Here is a 19,881-nt window from a genome sequence, read left to right as displayed (position 1 = left end):
CTGAGGAGACCCAGGGCCCGGGGCTGTGTAGCAGCTGGGGCACGCCATCCGGTTCGGGGGCGATGCAGCCAGGCCCGAGAAGGAGACCCAGAAGGAGACCCAGGGGCCTCCCAAGAGGAGAGTCTCCATGGCCAGATGGCGTGGTGTCGGGGCAGGAATAAAGACCCGAGGTGACTCAGATGCCTGGCCACAGGGTTAGTCCAGCCAGCAGGGCCTTTCAGTTGGGACTGGGGTGGGGGTGGGGCAGGGAGGCAAGCTGGAAATAGAGAACTACAACTCACAGGAGGCTTAGCAGCCGGGCCTGGGTGCCTGGCTGAAATCCAATGGGCTGTAGTTTTGCAAGCCACTTTAAACTAGAGGCTTGCAAGGTTGGAAGTTCTGCGCCTGGAGCCAGGGAGAAATGGAGCTGGGGCAGAGAGAGGGGTCCATGGCAGCCGTGGGCTTTGAGGAGTTCTCAGCACCTCCTGGCTGGGAGCTGGCGCTGCCTCCGCTGAAGGTGGTCACATCCTGGAGAGCGAGCTTGAGACCGAAGTGGAGTTCCTGTCTGGGGGTCTGGGCAGCTCCAGCCTCCAGGAGCTAGAGGAAGAGGAGGAGGCAGCCTGAGGCTGGCAACAGCGGCGCCAAAGGGAACTTAATCGCAGGAAGTACCAGGCGCTGCAGGGAGATTGAGCAGGCGAAGGAGTGGGTCCTGAACAGGCTCCATCAGATATAGAGGATAACATGGAGACTCCAGCAGGAGAGGAGGTTCCTCATGAAGGTGCTGGACTCCTACGGTGACAACTACTGGGCCAGCCAGTTCACCATCTTACTGGAGGATGAGGGCAGCCAGGGCACAGATGCCCCCACCCCAGGCAACGCTGAGAACCAGCCTCCAGAGAAAGAGGGGCTGTCCCCGCCCAGGAGGACGCCAGCGCCTGCAGAAGCCAGCAGCCTGGCCCCTGGCGAGGGGCCCAGGGGTTGGAAGAGGCGGCGAGTGCCACCGGAAGGGGGCCAGGCGTGAGTCCCGCTGTCTCTGGAGCTGGCCCCCATGCAGATAAAGGTGGAGGAAGACTTTGGCTTCAAAGTGGTCGAGGCTTTGGACACAAGTTGGGTTTCTGGGGGCCAGACAAGTAGCTGCCCTACCCCACCCTAGCCAGCTCCCCCTTTGACTGACCCCCCAATAAACAGACCCCATGCTCTCCTTGGCAAAAAAAAGCTTATAGAGGCATGCTTTTAGGATCAAATAGTATAAATATAGATGTAACAGGACAATAAAAAGAGAACCTGGACATGATGATCACCTGAATGCTGCCTCTGTGTCATTCCTTCATCGCCGACTCCATCCACACCTTTGGGAACCCCCGGACCTACTGAGGCAGGGCCCCAACATTCCTCTTCTTATAAGGACTTCAGTGAGATGGGCTAAGGGTCCCACTAGAACTGCCTCAATTTAATCTAATCCCCTCTTTAAAGATCTTATCTCTATACACAGGTACATTCTGAGGTTCTGGAGATTAGGATTCTAACATACATTTTGTTGATTACCCAAATCAGCCCTTAACAACCAACATGTTTCAGAAAGGAGATTCCTACAGGGTTATTTACCAAACATTCAGAAGTATTTTTAAAAGAGCTAAGTCCCTAGCCCACTGTGCACGCCCCTCCTGGCGAAGAGGGAAGGCCTGGGTTCCAGGCGCCGGAAGAAAACTGGTGCCAGCAGCCAGGGGAAGGGGCCCTCAAGGGGCCCCAGATTGCGAGAGGGCACAGGGCGGGCTGAGGGACCCACCCGAGTGCACAAATTTTTGTGCACCGGGCCTCTAGTATATATATATATATATATATATATATATATATATATATATATATATATATAAAGCATAAGCGACATTATGAGTGGTTGGTACGATGCACACCGACCACCAGGACGCAGACGCTCAACACAGGAGCTTCCCCCAGGTGGTCAAGGCTCTCCCACAGCGAGAGCATCACTCAGCCAGAAGCCGGGCTAAAGGCTGGAAAGTGCAGCTGTGACAGCAAGAGCCTCTGCTGCCTATGTGACAAGGCTACGAACCAGTGGTGGCAGGTGGAGTGGGGCCTGGATGAGCGGGAACACAGCACCTGGCTCCAGCTTGGGCTCCTGCCCGGCTGCCTGCCGTTTCGTGCACTGCTACATCCCTCAGGAGGTGTCAGACCTAACCTGGCAGTCCCACATCTCCCAAGGTGTCCCAGATTGCGTGAGGGCGCAGGCCAGGCTGTGGGACGCCACCAGTGCTTAAATTTCGTTCACCGGGCCTCTAGTCATTTTATTATTTATCACCGATTTAGCATGGTTCTCTTCTAATGCTGAATAATTTAAAGGTATAACCTGAATTTTGGTAATGATGGCCATATAGATTTTACTGCTCTTTAGCAGTATTATTTAATGGCTTATATGAAGGGTACTAATCTCCTTCAAAATATGAGAAATATTACATCTCCCACAAACAGTACTATGTTTCAGTGCTAATTCTTTCCACTAATGTCCCTAAATGAGCCTTTCACTAATTTTCTTTGCTCACTAGCTCATCCAAAATTGAAATGGGCAGGCTGCTTGTCTATATTCAAGTGCAGAGGCATATTCTTCTTAACTACACTGATGCTATCAATACTTTCAATTTTCCAACATAAATTATAGTGAGGGTCTCAGTGTTAGATTTTAAAACATCTCTTTACTAATATGAATAAGTCACTTTTACCTTATTTCTTCACAACGATGTGCACGCTCTGATTTGGAACTTGCAATGCCTAACTCTTTGAAGTGTGCCTTCCCAACCTTGTTTTCATTAAAAACAGACCATCTGAATCCACATTGGTCACTTTTCAGCCTGTTGAGATAATGTAGACATTCCTTGGGTTATGTTGGACTCAAAGTACATAGGTTCTGGATACGTCTCCATACCCCATTTATTTATTTTTTAAAAAAGTTTGATCATTTCTACGTATGTACATATATGCTTTATGGTTTTTTTATTATTATTATTCATTTACCACAAGTAAAGGTCAGGAATTGTTATCTTTCTTTTAATTTTTTTTTTTTTTTTTTTTTTTTTTTTTACTGTTTCACGCCATTACTGCTGTGTATGTGTACTCCATGTGAGTGACATACGTGCTTATGTAGGTGGGTTCTGACTTACGCGAATATTGCATTATATCCCACTTCAGGAACGTGTCAACAATGTAATGCGAGGAACTACAGTAATTGCATCCTATTGATTCAGTTGTAGTTATTTGGTCTCCACATTTCCTCAATACGTATATGATTGTTGGAAGCACAAAGTATATCTTTATATATTTATTAGAGGCCCGGTGCACAAAAATTTGTGCACTCGGGGGGGGGGGGGTCCCTCAGCCTGGCCTGTGCCCTCTCGCAGTCTGGGACCCCTTGGGAGATAACGACCTGCTGGCTTAGGCCTGCTCCCGGGTGGCAGAGGGCAGGCCCAATCTCTTGGTGCAGCCCCTGGTTGGGCTCAGAGCAGGGCCCACTGGGATTTGGGGCACCACCCCCTGTCATGCACAGAGCAGGGCGGATTGGGAGGTTGCGATGCCACCCTCAGTCATGCTCAGAGTAGGGCCAATTGGGGGGTTGGGGCACCGTCCCCTGTCACACTCAAGGCAGGGTCGATGGGGAGGTGGTGGCACCAACCCTTGTCACGCACAGAGCAGGGCCGATCAGAGGGTTGGGGCACTGCCCCCTGTCACGCACAGAGCAGGGCCGATCAGGGGGTTGGGGAGCTCGCCCCCCCACCCCCCACCTGTCACGCACAGAGCAGGGCCCATTAGGGGGTTGGGGAGCATCACCCTGTCACTAAAAGAGTAGGGCCGATAGGGGAGTTGGCACAACACCCCCGTCACACACAGAGCAGGGCGGATCAGGGGATTGGGGCGCCACTCTCTATCACCCACAGAGCAGGGCCGATCAGGGGAGTTGGGGCGCCACCACTGTCACACTCAGGGCAGGGCCGATGGGGAGGTTATGACTCTACCCCATCACACACAGAGCAGGGCCCATGGTGGGGGGTTGGGGCGCCGCCCTCTATCACCCACAGAGAAGGGCAATCAGGGGGTTTGGGCGCTGCCCCCTGTCACGCTGATCCTGGTGCAGGGAGGCCCCTCGGCTCTGCTGATCCTGGTGCTGGGAGGCATATTATCCTTTTACTATATAGAATAGAGAACTGGTTCATGGGTGGGGCTGGCTGGTTTGCCCTGAAGAGTGTTCTGGATCAGGGGTGGGGGTCTCCACTGGGGTGCCTGGCCAGCCTGGATGAGGGGATGTTTGCAGCTGGTCAAACACCCTTCAGGGTGGGGGTCCCCACTGGGGTGCCTGGCCAGTCTGGGTGAGGGGCTGAGGGCTGTTTTCAGGCTGGGACTGAAGCTCCCAACTGCTCCTTTTTTCTTTTTCTTTTTTTAATTCTGGGCCAGCTTTAGCTCTGAGGCTCCAGCTCTTAGGCCTCTGCTCCTGAAAGCAGGTATCTGGTTTGTTTTAGTTCTCAAAACTCTGTATCAACCCCAGCTCTGAGATCCCAGCTGGCTGAGGTTTTGTTTAGCGTCTATATTTGTTACAATGTTTGAAACTGCAGGCTCAGAGGCCTGCAGCAGCCGGTGGGGAACGTTGGAGTCCTCCGTCACTGAAGCAAGCAAGCCTCATGTTAGTTTCAAGCTGCCTGGCTGCCGGCCGCCATCTTGGCTGACAGTTAATTTGCATATTGCCCTGATTAGCCAATGGGAAGGGTAGCCGTCGTACGCCAATTACCATGTTTCTCTTTTATTAGATTAGATGTGTTTCTTAGAATTATCATTCAATAAAAATAAATGCCTTGTCCTTATAAAAAGATCTGGCCTTATAATTGAATGGCCTAATACATTTTAGAGTAGGGCACCATTACCAAAGTTTCTCAGAAGAACATGTGTTGAAATGAAGAGTATATCCTGCCAACCCCTACTTGAAACAAGAGCCTTAGTTGGGATCCATCATGATCCAAACAGAGACAGAAACAGTAAGAGACATGGCAGGTTTATGTTACTATATGCCTACTGAGCATGCCTCAATGCACATTTCCTGATGGTGCTATTGATCAGAATGTGCACTCACAGGACATTAGGGCCTTCATGCACAACTCCATCCTGAAACCACATGAAAAGGAGTGTATTGGACAAGAATGTTAGCAGGGACTTTACAATGCAGAGGGATTCTGAAGAAGATTGAAAAAGGTGGCAGAACCCTAGCCAATTTGGAACAGTGGACAGATCACTGGCCTTCAGACCGAAGGGCCCAGATTTGATTCAGGTCAAGGGCACTTACCTGGGAGTGGAATAAATCACCAGTCTGGGGCATGCAGGAGGGAGCTGATCAATGAATCTCTCTCATCACTGATGTTTCTAACTCTCACTCGCTCTCCGTTTCTCTCTGAGATAAATAAAAATATTTTTAAAAGAATGGTGGCAGAATAAGTGTATGCTGCAGGGACATGCTCCCAGGAACAAACTGATATTCCAACTAAAATACAGAACAACTTCCTGAATAATCAATGGAAAACTCACAGGAGAGAACCCTGACACCCGAGGACCGAAGGTGGAGGCCACGTAGACACTGGTAGGAGGAGAGGAGGCTGGAAGGGGGCGGGCCTGACACCCACAGACAGCAACTGAAGTCTCGGAGAGATATCTCAGCTGTGGAGGACTGCCACTGAGAACTCTGGGTCTAATCCCCAAGCTGGGCCTCCTAGCAGAGAGCACCAGAACTGAGGAGGGTACCCATATAACCTGTGGATGTGAATAGCAGCAGGGCACTGTCTGCCAGGGAGAGACAACTGGAAATTCCGGCATCCTCTTAAAGGGCCAATGCACAAACTTCCCTGTGGAGCCACATACCTTGTGCCCTGGCAAAGGGAGGGTGAAGTGGACTGGAGCTGTGAGGGAAAAAGCCAGAACTGGGAGTCAAGGTTACCAGCTCAGAAGACAAACACTTCAAGTTCCTGGGAGAAGTCATTTCCTCATGCAGCAGAGAAAATCTCTCCCATGCAGACATTTGCTTTTCCTGGAGGGGACACAATTAACACACACTACTGGTAAACGCCATGCCCTGAGGGCAGTTAAGAGATTATAAATAACAATTAACCTCCAGGCAGAGGCAACTGCCCCACCTTGTTGAAACAAACTCTTGTCACAGCTGATGACCATTGCCTTGGAGGCAAGTGAAGTTGGAATCCTATCAGTCTATAGACAGAGGAGATCTCTGGATTCTTTGAGTCTTTGCCTGACCAAATTAGTCAGAAACATACTTTAACAATGTCCTGCACTAGAGACTGAGAGGCATATAGGATCCACCTAGCTCCTCACCACAAACCCAGACAGAAAGGCAGAAAGAGGAAACAAAGAAACAACCCCCAATAACAGAACTAGAGAATTCTTCAGATATAGAGATAGATGAAGCACAGAGCAGACATTTAAATGAATCTGACTTCAGAGTTATGAGGGTAGAAGAGCTCAAGAGCATGAAAAAAGATATAGTGACTATGAAAAGAACAGTCCTAGATATAAAATGACGTAACACAAATAAAGAACACATTGGAAGGAATAGGCAGATATTAGGGAAAGCTGAGGATCAATCACTGAATTAGAACAAAGTTAAAAAAATCACCCAATAAAAAAAAGACAGAAAAAAATAAGATTTAAAAAAACAAAAACAAAAAAAAACAGGAGGACCACTTACCTAACAGTATTAGAATAGCGAGAGTGACAAAAGAGGCAGGAGGAGAGAAAGGCATAGAGGTCTTTGAAGAAACAATGGCAGAACACTTACCTAACCTGATAAAGGAAAATCCCACACAAGATCAAGAGCCAAAGAGAACCCCAAAGAAGAAGTACCCAAACAAACCCGTGCCCAGACACATCATAATTAAAATGCCAAAAATTAAAGACAAAGAGAGAATCTTCAAGGCAGCAAGACAAAACTGTTAGCTATGAAGGAGTTCCCATAAGGCTGACTCCTGATCTCTCATCAGAAACTCTACAGGCCAGAAGAAGATGGCATGAAGTACTCAAGTTAATGGAAAGTAAGGATCTGAGGCCAAGATTACTATATCCAGCAATTCTTTCAATCAAAATAGACGGTCAAATACAGAGCTTCCTAGACCGAAAAAGGCTGAAGGAGTACATCATCTCCAAGCAAGCTTTACAAGAAATGCTACAGAGATTGCTGTAATGAGAAGGAGAAACAGAGACAGAAACTTAGCCACACAGAAACGAAATGGAAATAAATAAATAAATACCTATGAATAATAACCCTAAATGCAAGTGGGTCAATGCTCCAATCTAAAGGTGTAGTGGAGCAAAATGGATACAAAAACATGATGCAAGTATATGCTTTCTACAGGAGCACCATCTCAAAACAAAAGACACACACAGGATGAGAGTGAAGGAATGGGAAAAATTTCCATGCAAATGGAAATGAAAAAAATAAACAAGGCTGAAGTAACAATATGGGTATCAGACCAAATAGACTTTAAGATAAAGGCCATCACAAGAGACAGAAAGGTCACTGCATGATACTAAAGGGACCAACCAACAAGACAATATAACCCTAGTAAACATATATTCACCCAACAGAGGAACACCTCAATATATATATATCTCAAACAAACAAACAAAAAATCAAAACTAACAAAAATTCTAGAAGACTTTTACAGAGAGTGTGACAACAGGACAGTCACAGTAAGGGAATTTATCACCCCTCTGACTTCTCTGGATAGATCTTCCATATGTAAAAATAACAAGGATGCAGAGCCTCTAAAGGACACACTGGATCCATTAGATTTAATTGACATTTTAGAATAGCGGTTCTCAACCCGTGGGTTGCGACCCCTTTGTGGGTCAAATGGCCCTTTCACCGGAGTCGCCTAAGTAAAGGGTGTCCTAAAATTCACGCGTGAAGTAATTTTGATAGAAAACAAGCTTTATAATTAAAAACTGTACATTTTTATTGACTCATAAAGAAAGTAAAAGAACTGCACTTGGAAAACTACAGGCCATTGAAATGGAGATAAAGATATCAACCAATGGACTAATATACCATGTTGATGGGTTGGTAGAATTAACATCATTAACATGTCCATACTCCCGAAAGCAATCTACAGATTAATTGTAATCTCCATTAATATACCAACAGAATATATCACAGACACAGAAAAAAATCCTCCAAAAATTGAAATGGAGTAAAAATAGCCTGAGCAATCTGAGGAAGAAGAAAAAAGTTGGCGGACACACAATACCAGATATTAAGCTATAATATAAAGCCACCATTCTCAAAACTGCCTGCTACTGCCACTAGAAAAGACATATACTCCACTGAAACAGAACAGAGTACCCCAAAGTGGACCCAAGTCATTATGCTCTATTATTAATTTAAAAAGGAGGCAAGACCATACAATGGAGTCAAGATATTCTCTTCAATAAATGTTAGGAAAATTAGAAAGATACATGCAGAATAATGAAACTAGACCACCTACTTACACCATTCACAAAAATAAACTCAAAGTGGATAAAGGACTTAAACATCAGATGAGAATCTATAAAAAATCTTACAAGATTGCATATGTAGCAAAATATCAGATACGTCTCCGCAATATCTTTACCAATATAGCTTCAAAGGCAATGCACACAAAGGGGAAAATAAACAAATTGACTACATCAAAATAAAAATCTTTTGCACAGCAAACAAAATCCTGAACAAAACAATAAGAAAGCCCACAGCATAGAAGAACATATTTCCCAATGGTATCCGGATAAGTGTTGAATATCCAAAGATTTCAGGGAACTCGCACAAATTAACAATAGGAAGATAAACAATCCAATCAAACCAAAGGACCTAAATTAACACTTTTCAAAAGGGGACCTACAAAAGGCCAAGAGACATACAAAAAAAATGCTCAAAGGCACGAACAGTCCAAGAGATGCAAATCAAAACGACAATGAGTTACCAATCCACACCTGTCAGAATAGCTGTCAGAAAAAAATCAACAAACCACAAGTGCTGGTGAGGATGCAGAGAAAAAGCAACAATACCCACATCAGACAAAATAGACTTTAAAATAAAGGCATGCTTAATGCAGTAACAATAAACAACAAAGACAGGTATAATAATATTAAAAAAATAATAAAAATATCAAAAGGTACTCTCTGAACTCAGGCTCAAGGAAAACAAGTAACCTTGTCATCTTGAACTATGTGTGCTCTTATTCGAACTGCATTATGCCTAATTCGTATTGGGGATCAAAAGTCTGTAATACCTAAGGCCCTGGATCCAAGAAAACAGCCACACAAAAAAGAATCCATGTGCACTGCTGGTGGGAATGCAGACTGATGCAAGCACTGTGGAAAACCGTGTAGAGTTTTCTCAAAAAATTAAAAATGGAGCTCCCATTTGACCCAGTATTCTCTCTTCTAGGCATATATATCCCAAGAAATGAGATAGACCAATCAGGAAAGATATATGCAACTGTATGTTCATACCAGCCCAATTTACAATAGCTAAGATTTGGAAACTGTCTCAGTGCCCATTAGCAGATGCACGGATGAATGAGCTGTGGAACATCTATACAATGGAATACTCTACTGCTATAACAAAGAATGAACTCTTATAATTTGAAACAGCATGGATGGACTTGGAGAGCATTACACTAAGCAAATTAAGCCACTCAGAGAATGATAAATATCACATTCTCACTCATTTGTGGAATATAATGAACAACATTAACTGATGAACAACAAGACATCTAGACACAAAGAAGCACTGATCACACTGTCAAACCTCAGAGTTAAGTGCTGGAGGTAAAGACCAACAGTAGTATGTGTCTGTGTGTATGTGTGTGTGTGTGTGTGTGTGTATAGATGTATGTGTGTGTGTGTGTGTGTATATATATATATATATATATATATATATATATATGTATATACATATATATATATATATATATATATACATACCTATATATGTATATATATATATATACTATCTAATAATAGATAAACATGGGAATTAACCATAACTTCACTACCCTTCCCATTGGCTAATCAGCGAGATATGCAAATTAACTCCCAATCAAGATGCCTGCCGGAAGCCACGCAGCTGAAGTGAACATGAGGCTTGGTTGCTCCAGTGACGGAGGAAGCCAAGTTTCCCCACCTGCGGCAGCCCTGCCCTGAGCTCCAGATGCAACAATGTTGCAATTATAGAAGCTAAACAAACCCAGATACCTGCTTTCAGCCAGCCATAGCCTCAAGCTGCAGCCGGCTCTCAGCTCCAGTGACAGCAATAGAAGGTAAATAAATCCCAGAATAAAAAATAAAAAGAAGAGGCTGGGAGCTTCAGTCGCCTGCCATCCTGAAAACGGCCCTTAGCCCCTCACCCAGACTGGTCAGGAACCCCAGTGGGGACCCTTACTCTGAAGAGTGTGTGACCAGCTGCAAACAGCCATCAGCCCCTCACCCAGGCTGGCCAGGAACCACAGTGGGGACCCCACCCTGATCTGGAACACAGTTCAGGGAAAACCAGCCGGCCCCCTCCCATGCACCAGGCTTCTATCCTATATAGTAAAAGAGTAATATGCAAACTGACCCTAACAGCAGAAAGACTGAGAATGACTGGTCACTATGACACACACTGACCACCAGGGGGCAGACGCTCAATGCAGGTGCTGCCCTCTGGTAGTCAGGTCGCTCTCACATGGGAGGAGCTATGCTCAGCCACAAGCCAGGCTGATGGCAGCCATTACAGCAGTGGTGGAGGGAGGCTCTCCAGACTCATCAGCAGTGCTAAGGATGTCTGACTGCAGCTTAGGTCTTCTCCCCGCTGGCAAGTGGACATCTCCCGAGGGCTGCCAGGCTGCCAGAGGAATGTCTGATTGCCATCTTCGGCCCAATTCCCCGGGGAGCAGGCCTAAGCCAGCAGGTGGTCATCCCCTGAGGGGTCCCAGACTGCGAGAGGGCACAGGCTGGGCTGAGGGACCCCCTCTCCCCTGAGTGCACAAATTTTTGTGCACTGGGCCTGTAAAATATATATATATATATATACAGGGCTAATGAACTTTGATAAACAGCAGGGCTGAAAATCCGCATTATATTACCCTGCTGTTGGCAAAATGGCTGAAGGCAATCTGCTAACCTGATAATTAAAGTAACTAATCATCGGAGAGATGCAAATCAAAATAACAATGAGGTACCATCTCACACCTGTCAGACTGGCTATCTTCAACAAATCAACAAACGACAAGTGCTGGAGAGGATGTGGAGAAAAAGGAACACTCGTGCACTGCTGGTGGGAATGCAGACTGGTGCAGCCACGATGGAAGACAGTCTGGACCTTCCTCAAAAAACTAAAAATGGAACTCCCATTTGATGCTATGGTCTCACTTCTAGAAATATATCTCAAGAAATCAGAAACACCAATCAGAAAGGATATATGCACCCATATGTTCATAGCAGCACAATTCAACATAGCTAAGATCTGGAAACAGTCCAAGTGTCCATTAGTAGATGAATGGATTAGAGAACTGTGGTACATCTACATGATGGAATACTATGCTGCTGTAAAAAAGAAGGAACTCTTACCATTTGCAATGGCATGGATGGAACTGGAGAGCATTATGCTAAGTGAAATAAGCCAGTCAATGAAGGAAAAACAGCACATGATCTCACTCACTCATGGATAATAAAGACTATTATAAACTTAAAAAAAATAAGAAGACTATTGGCTCATGAAAGAGTGCACTCATTCATTCTTTAAAAAACATACTGAGATCTTAATGTTTCCAAATAATACATATATTTATTAAAAAAGAAAGAGAACTGTGCTCGTTTCGGCACCACATGTACTAACATTGGAACGATATAGAGATTAGCATGGCCCCTGCACAAGGATGACATGCAAATTCGTGAAGCGTTCCATATTATTTTATATGAAATGCTGAAAGGTATTCTTTAAGAAGAGGAAGAAGTAAAGGTAAAGATAAAAATTATGAACAACAAATACATGTCTATCAACAAGTGAATCTAAAAATCAAGTGAGTAAAAAATCTGATCAGAGTAAACTGGTGAATATAATATAAAATTGGGCATAGAGAGGGGGTGGACTGAAAATTCTTGCGGAGGAAAGGGATGTGGGGGGTGTGGGGAGCGTGGGAGGAGACTGGACAAAAATCGTACACCTATGGATGAGGACAGTGTCGGAGTAAGGGCAGAAGGTGGGGTGGGAACTGGGTGGAGGGGAGCTATGGAGGAAAAAGAGGAACAACTGTAATAATCTGAACAATAATGATAAAAAAAAAAAATAAATGAAGCAGCGTGTTACTTCTTCATGGCATGCTGCCCTGTTTCCAGTTAGGGAGAGTAAACAATTTACATATTTTCCTTGGAAAACCTAAATGGAAAAAAGGATTGGGGAACCTCCACCAAAGCTGCAAAACAATTCTTGACCTTCTTCCTGTGACATTTTGTATGTCCTCAACCTTGAAAGGAATAGTATAAATAGGGAAATATTGCATACGGAATGATATAAAAGTTTGAAGAAGTCTAAATGTGGGCATCCTTTTGCTTACTTAAGTGACATCAGCACTTTCTGAAGTGGTTATACTAAGATTGAAACAGAGATTACCACTTAAATGGAACCAGTTAGCTTCCTGACTATACTTCTGAACGGAGTGAACAAAAGTGCCCCTAGATTGTGATATGTATTTATTGGAGAACTATTCAGGCACTTTCTCTGCAACTATTTGACATTTAATGTACCACAAAGGGTATGATCACTCAAACTCTGAGTTATCTTGAATCCTCAGTATTTTTATTAGTGAATATAAACAAACATCATGAATGGGAAAGGTTTTTAAAAACTCACCTCTTGGACTGTTGAGTGTATAGTTATCAACAAGCCTTCCAACTTCAATTTTAAATATTACCCCAATAATGTGTGTTTTTTTAACATTCTTTTTATTGAAATAGTGTATGTGAAATTAGTTGAAAATTTAGGAAGCTTGGACCTCAAAATTTTAAGGATTTTAAAATGTAGCCTGTCAGATTGCACGTTGTGGGGTGGAACAAACCATGAATGGCATGGCTCAGTGAGCCCATTTTTCATTGCCAGCTGGCATGCACCTGGATTGGTGAAATACTTAGTAAAGCCATTTGGATGCCAAATTTACTCAGCCTAATTTTTCCACTGTAGGTTTGTATTAATAACGTATTATGGTACAGAGAAATACAACAAGACAAACAATACAAAACGTCCCAGCATGAAATAGATCACTTTATATACAATCCCATGGGGAAGTGGACTAGAAAGGAAGATTAAAGGGGAAGAAGGAACAGCATATAAATCCTGACCATGACAAAAGGCTCTCTTGTATTTCTAAACGGATATTCAGGGTATCAAAACCCTAAACTATGTACATACTTTTAGATATATATATATATATATATATATACATATATATATATATATTATTTATTGATTTCACAGAGGAAGGGAGAGGGAGAAAGAGTTAGAACCATCAATGGTGAGAGATAATCATTTATTGGCTGCCTCCTACAAGACATCAACTGGGCTAAGAGCCCACGACATGGGCATGTCCCGGCCTGGGAATTGAACCCTAACCTCCTGGTTCACAGGTCAAAACTCATCCAATGAGCCAAGCATGTCAGGCTTTGGCTCTTCTTTATTCAGAGTCTTCCCTTTGACATTCGTGTGCTCCAGCTGCCCTGTATCCAGCCTGCCTGACTGCAGTGCAGATTGGTGGACTCTAGGGTACATTCTAGTAGTAAGGAACCTATTATGTGTGCCTTACTCTCCCTGCTTGCTTTCTGATGCCCTAGAGACCCTGCCCAAGGGCCTTCATGTACAAGATGCCTGTGCACCAGCAGTCACCTCCTATCCAGGCCCCTTCTGCGCCCAACTTCACAGATGTAGTCTCTATCTAAGCTTTCTCAGCCTCATTGCCTTAATACTATGCTTTTCTGAATATTTTATAGAATAATCCAGATTCCAATAAAGAATTTTGCTAGATTTCTCACTGTGGTCTCCAGAACAAATAAAGCGTCAAGTGCAGGACACTTGGTTTTAGAGGCAACATGCAGCAATGAGTTTTCTTTTGTTGTGTTTTAATATGGTGGGTTTTTTAAAATTAATTCTTTAGAGAGAGGTAAATGCAGAGAGACAGACACAGAAGCATGCATTCCTGTGAGAGAGAAACAATGTTGGATGCCTGGGGACTGAATCTGCAACCTGGACATGTGCCCTGGCCAGAAATCAAATCAGTAAACTTTCTGGTGCACAGGAAAATGCCCAGACACACTGGCCAGTGTGCACTGTCTTTCATTTTCTTCCTTATCTTGCATCTGGTGGATAATAAATACCATCAATGCTAATAACAGTGGGCAATTCCAGAGGAGGACATGCTGACAAGAGCTTTACATAAGTTGGCCCCACAGGTGAATCTCCACACAAGGTAATGGGCACGATCTCTTTGTGCAGAGGAATTAACACCCAGACCACAGGATGTTTTGCCTATGCCCTTCCTCCCTAAGAACCTGCCCATTTGTATACTTTTCCCCAAATTCCAGAGGTTCTGATTCCCATTATGGACACTATTTCCTGTTAAGGTGGGAATGGGAAGACAAGGTGCATGTCAGACAGAGGGACAGGGAGAGGGAGATGGAATAGGAGAGGGAGAGGAAGAGAAAGAGAGCGTTTGCTGTAAGAGATACACATTTTCTGAGCCTTGTTCTCTTATCCTCTTTTTTGGGGGAGTGGGGAGCTCACAGACTGTTACAGAGACTTCAGCATTTTCTCTTCCCACTAGAAGAAGCAGAGTGTGATGGCCAGTGTGGCTCAGTAGGCCTATGAACCAAGAGGACATGGTTCAATTATCAATTGGAGGAGGGGCCGGAGTTTATGTTTGGATCCCCAGGTGGATGTGCAGGAGAAAGCCAACCAATGATTTTGTCTCATTATTGGTGTTTTATCCATCTCTCCTTCTCCCTTCCTCTCTGAAATCAATAAAAAAATGTACTTAAGAAACGGGAAAATGAGCTCCTACTCTGATGGGCCCAAGCTAGAAGACTGGAAGGTAGAAGACAAAGACAGGAAGAGCAATAAAAAGAGAACGAAGGGCCAGGTGCTGTATGTGACAAGCTATGAACTGCTGAAACCCAGCAGAGAGCAGCAAGCACATGAGTGGCTGGCACTGAATGAGGAGCAGTAGAAGTAGAAAACGCAGGACTGACTTCCTCACAATTAGGGAGACATACAGGCAAATGGAGTCCTGCCCCTGGGCCTGGATGTGTGGCCTTCTCCCTACGTGCTTTCCGGCAGGCCACACAGTGAGCAAACTGAGACAGCCTAGGGCCAGAATGCAGTGGCAGGTGGGCAGGGAGCCTGTTCCTTGCTGGCCAGCTAACTGTCCATTGACTGTGGGATCCAACAGCACACTAGGACATCTCCCTTTCACTTGGTTGTATTGACCCTCAGGGTGGCCCTCCATACCCCTATCTCCCCGGTGTGACCTTCACCTGTGTCCACTTAAATGCTCTCTGGGAACTGGCTTGGGGTTGTCCACTCTTCAGACCCAGGGCCTGTCACTGGCTGAGAGTTGCTTTACCACCTCCTTGATTGATGGGAAGGAGGATCATGAGGGATAGTCTTCGAACATTAGACCATCCTCTACAAAAGGATGTCCTATTCTAGGGCGGGACACAGAACAAAGCAGAGGTTTATGCCAGCTTAATATTTTGCTGAAAAGAATGTAAATGTGTTTCCAGGCCACAGGAACTTGAGTTCAAGTAGGGCCTTGATCCAGGGGAATAACAGGCATGGACTGGTGAGGCCAGGGCTCTGGGTTCCTGACAGGCTTATGTCCCTTTCAGTATTGGGGGCCTGACTTGTGTACAGGGAAGCCCTACCATGGAGCCGCCACAAGCAATTGGGGAGGAGTGTTGGAGACCAGGGCCTGGACTAGTTACCGGTGACAGCCCCAGAGAAGTTGTACCTCGGTGGTGCTCACTGGAAACCACTTGTTCCAGTCCCTATGGATGCGCCTTGTGTGTGCTGACCCAGTACAAAGAGACAGAGAGGCCCAGATTTTCTGTAGGCTCTTCTGTACCCCCTGCATTGTGATGCCCCAACAACTTCATATTCCAGGCAGAGGGACCACATGACAGATTAGCACAGTGGTGTTGTCCAGAAAATTTCAGACTGGCTGTTTAGGTTTCTGGAAGAGGTGCAAACTGTAATGAGTTCAGCAGTTGAGCCTAGACTTGGTATCATGGGATTTTAGCCTGAGGGTGCCACCTGGGGGCTGAGATTTTCTCTTTAACACAGACATTACATGTACCAGGCAGAAACTGGAAAATTATAGGAGCCCAAGCTCAGGCTGCCTCTATGAGATCCCAGTGTCCAGGAGATACAGGGAGGCAGGATGGACCACTTAGAATGACCTAGAAACAAAATCTGAGCCCAACATGCCTTCTTCATGAGCAAGAAACACTCCTCTATCCACGCCCCCCATGCGGAGCCAGCTTTACCCAGGGCATGTGCTATGGCACTGTGGGCAGGAGAACTTCCTGCCCAGTAATGGACAGGCCCTGCCGACTCCCAGCACCCACACATGAATTTGGGGGATGTTTTCACCACATCCTGGTCACCTGCCACCTGCTCTCATCATAGCCCTCACTTACGTACAGAACACAGTAGCCTCTGAGCCCACGAATAGGGCCGTCCTTTGCAACCTGCTCCAGTCACAAAATTCCTACTGCGATCCCAGGTCATCTGCCCTTGTGACCTTTTTTGGAAGAAAGGGGGTCCTTAGAATGTGCTCCAAGTCTGGGACCCTCTTTATGCATCCCTGGAATGTCAGTCAGCCCATCAGAAATCTCATGCTGGGGACACCCACTGATAACAGAAATCAGGAGTTCTCCCCAATTCTTCTGAGCTGTTTTGGAGAACGTGACAAGCTACAGTGTACAGAAGGAAAATCAACATCCCAACTGCCTTTCTGGATCCAAAGAGGCACCAAAGAGGCAGGAGGATGTCCTTCCTGGGTTCCACAGCAAGCCCTGCCTCTATGCGCCTTCAGAGGCCCTGGGGACCAGTCCCCATGCATGGGCTTTCCCATCGTCCGCTCTCTTAACCCAGCCTTCGAGCAGACAGCCTTCCACCTGGCTTCTTTCCCTCTGCAGTCAGACCTCTTCCTACCCTGACATATTTTGTCCTCTGTGCCTTTTTCAAACTCACAAGTCTCTGCTGGCACTACCTGCCCTGCCCGTGCCCAACAAGACCTGGTTCCAATGACATCTAGACCTAAACAAGGGATTGCCCCTCTTTTTTGCTCCCCAAGGAGAACATGCCTCATATCCAAGACATGCCTGGCTCTAGCCATTTAATGCCAAGGGCAGTGCTTCTAGAGGCACAAGGGAGGTGCATGAGGAAGAGCACTCACTCTGGGCTAGAGGGACAGGGCAGAAAATGGCCCAGAGAATCCCAAAAGGGACCCAGAATGAGGCACAAAAGTGAAATGGCAGCAGAGCATGGGCCAGTCTTGCTGAATCTGTGATCTGCATCCCTTAAATATCAGAGACATAATCTACCAGATTATGCAGACAGCGGTGGTGTTGGGGAGGGGTTGGGGTGCAGGGTTGGCCTGGCGTAGATGAAGTGCCAGTGACATTCCCAGATCCCAACCCCAAAGGCACTGGGTCATTCCAATAGAGAGTGCAGGGCAAGGTGGGGAGAATGGCACACACCGATCCTGGACACAAAGAAGACGAGAGGTCGAGAGGGAAAGGGAGGGCCCGACCATGGCATTCAGGCCTGCAGAGGGATGCTTCTGGTGAAGATTGCACTTCTGCCTCATCAGATGGTAAGAATTATGCTTCTGACCAGAGAAGGAGAGAATGGTTCCTGCTACTGCATCCCTGTCATCCACTGACCCTAAATCTCCAACTCGAAGCCAGAGGAAGACTATTGTGGCTGAGAGGAAAACCAGATGCTATAGGCTGTACAGCCCGTTCCACTGCTGATTGTTCCCCTGGAGACGGTTCCATAAGACTCATGGCCACAAAAGTTCTGTATCCATACTTGACAGGAAATCCCTCTATGCCCTATGTGAGGGCTGGCAGGAGGCACTGGCACAGAGTGGACATCTTCTCAGGGATGTCCACGGGTCAGCTGATCCTCACCTGCCAAAGCCAGACACCTCTCCTCGCTCTTCAATCCTTGATTTACTCCAAAAAATTTACTGAGTGCCTAAGGGTACATCCACTGCTATTCTGGGTGATCAGCTCGGACACCTCATGAGACGTTCATGATCTTCCTCAGGGTATCTCTGAGCCATGAACCCTCACTAGATTGAGGAGACCAACAAACAAACAAAACAAATGAAATGCAAAATGAGTAAATCACAGACTAGTCTTGCTTTGCACTGTAGAGCAACCCACATAGAATAGTACCTCCAGCTAATACCCTGCCCAGCAATCCAAATAACCATAGGAAAAGTTGTTATTTTTCAATGGCTATTACAGAGTTATGTCACAACATTAAAAAACTGTTATAAACATACCATACATGTAAATAAATAAAGTAGTAAAATCACTAGTTAGCACCCTGTGATTTTAAATATTTGAGAATTAAACACTGACATGCGCCTTTGCAAACTATTTCAAGAGTAGTTTAAACATGGCTTGAGGGTCTTCTGCTCATACAACTTTCCACACAGAGTGAGAGTCTTTTCCATGCCCTGGTGAACTGTCACATTGCTTACTAGTTTTGGATAAGCTTCCAAGGTCCCATCCTTCCTGCTGCCTACGTGGGCACCCGTCTCTGGGAGAGTTCCTTTAGTGTGAAGCTCTTTGGCCTCATGGCTTGCCCTGGGATCTCTCCATCCTTTTTTTGGTCACAACCATGTTGCTCATTTACACTTGTCTGATAGCTGGCCATTGTGAACCTGAAGCTGGATTCTGAGTCAAGATGATGAGTAAAAGTAATTCCTCATGTTCGGCAGAATTTAAGAAATTACAGAAGCATTCCACTTTCCAAGTCTCATTACTTCTCTCTCCAGGCAAGAGACCTTGGCAGGGGCCATCAATTGACTTCCTTCTCCATGTTCAGTATCTGATGCCTGAATCAGTCGCCTGCACTCGTATCTCTGAGTGGGTCATGGGACGGTGACACAAGAACAAGGCACTGGTTCCTGATGTAAGGCTCCCATGTCCATCACCTGGGCCAGCCTGATGGGAGTGTGCCTAGAGAAGTCACCGGAGAATGGGAACATGCCACTCTATGTGTGGCAGCGGTGGACATGATCAGGGTCATGGGCAAAAAGCAGGAGTGTACATTTAGGTGACCATCACTCACCGCAATCCAGGTTCTCAGCAGGTCTGTGCTCAGTCTTGGTCTATAGACCCAGCCAGTTCTTCCAGTCAGATGGGGGAGGGGAAAACATGTTGGAAGAAATAACGACAGAAAACTTCCCTGATACAGGCCAGAAAATAACTATGCAAGTCCAAGAACCACACAGAGTCACAAATAAGATGAACCCAAAAAGACCAACACCAAGCCACATCATAATTAAACATTAATGCAAAAGTAAGAATCATAAAGGTTGACAGGGGAGGAGGAAAAATGGCGGAGGTATAAGCGGACGTGTCCTGTGCCTTGTCCTGGAGCAGATAAGGGTGAGCAGCTGAAACGGGTAACATTCAGCCCGAATAGGTAGAGGATTTTCAGCTGAGAGATTGTCTGCAGCTAGGAAAGACTGAGAACCCCCCAGGGAAAAAAAAGGACGGTTGGAGACTGCGGCTGAAGCCTCTCCTGGTGCGCCAGCT

General features: G+C 45.7%; 1 pseudogene across 1 annotated transcript; it reads left to right on the top strand.

Annotated features, from left to right (window-relative positions):
* Window positions 1-400: 400 nt before the first annotated feature.
* On the top strand, window positions 401-1,152 carry LOC308512181 (TCF3 fusion partner-like; annotated as a pseudogene). Its single transcript has one exon. The product of its transcript is annotated as a TCF3 fusion partner-like (transcript).
* The last annotated feature ends 18,729 nt before the right edge of the window (window positions 1,153-19,881 follow it).

This window comes from Myotis nattereri (assembly GCF_964212035.1).
Source record: "Myotis nattereri genome assembly, chromosome: Y".
Lineage (NCBI taxonomy): Eukaryota > Metazoa > Chordata > Mammalia > Chiroptera > Vespertilionidae > Myotis > Myotis nattereri.
The sequence above is the reverse complement of the archived record's forward strand: the minus strand, read 5'-3'. Positions and strand labels throughout refer to the sequence as shown.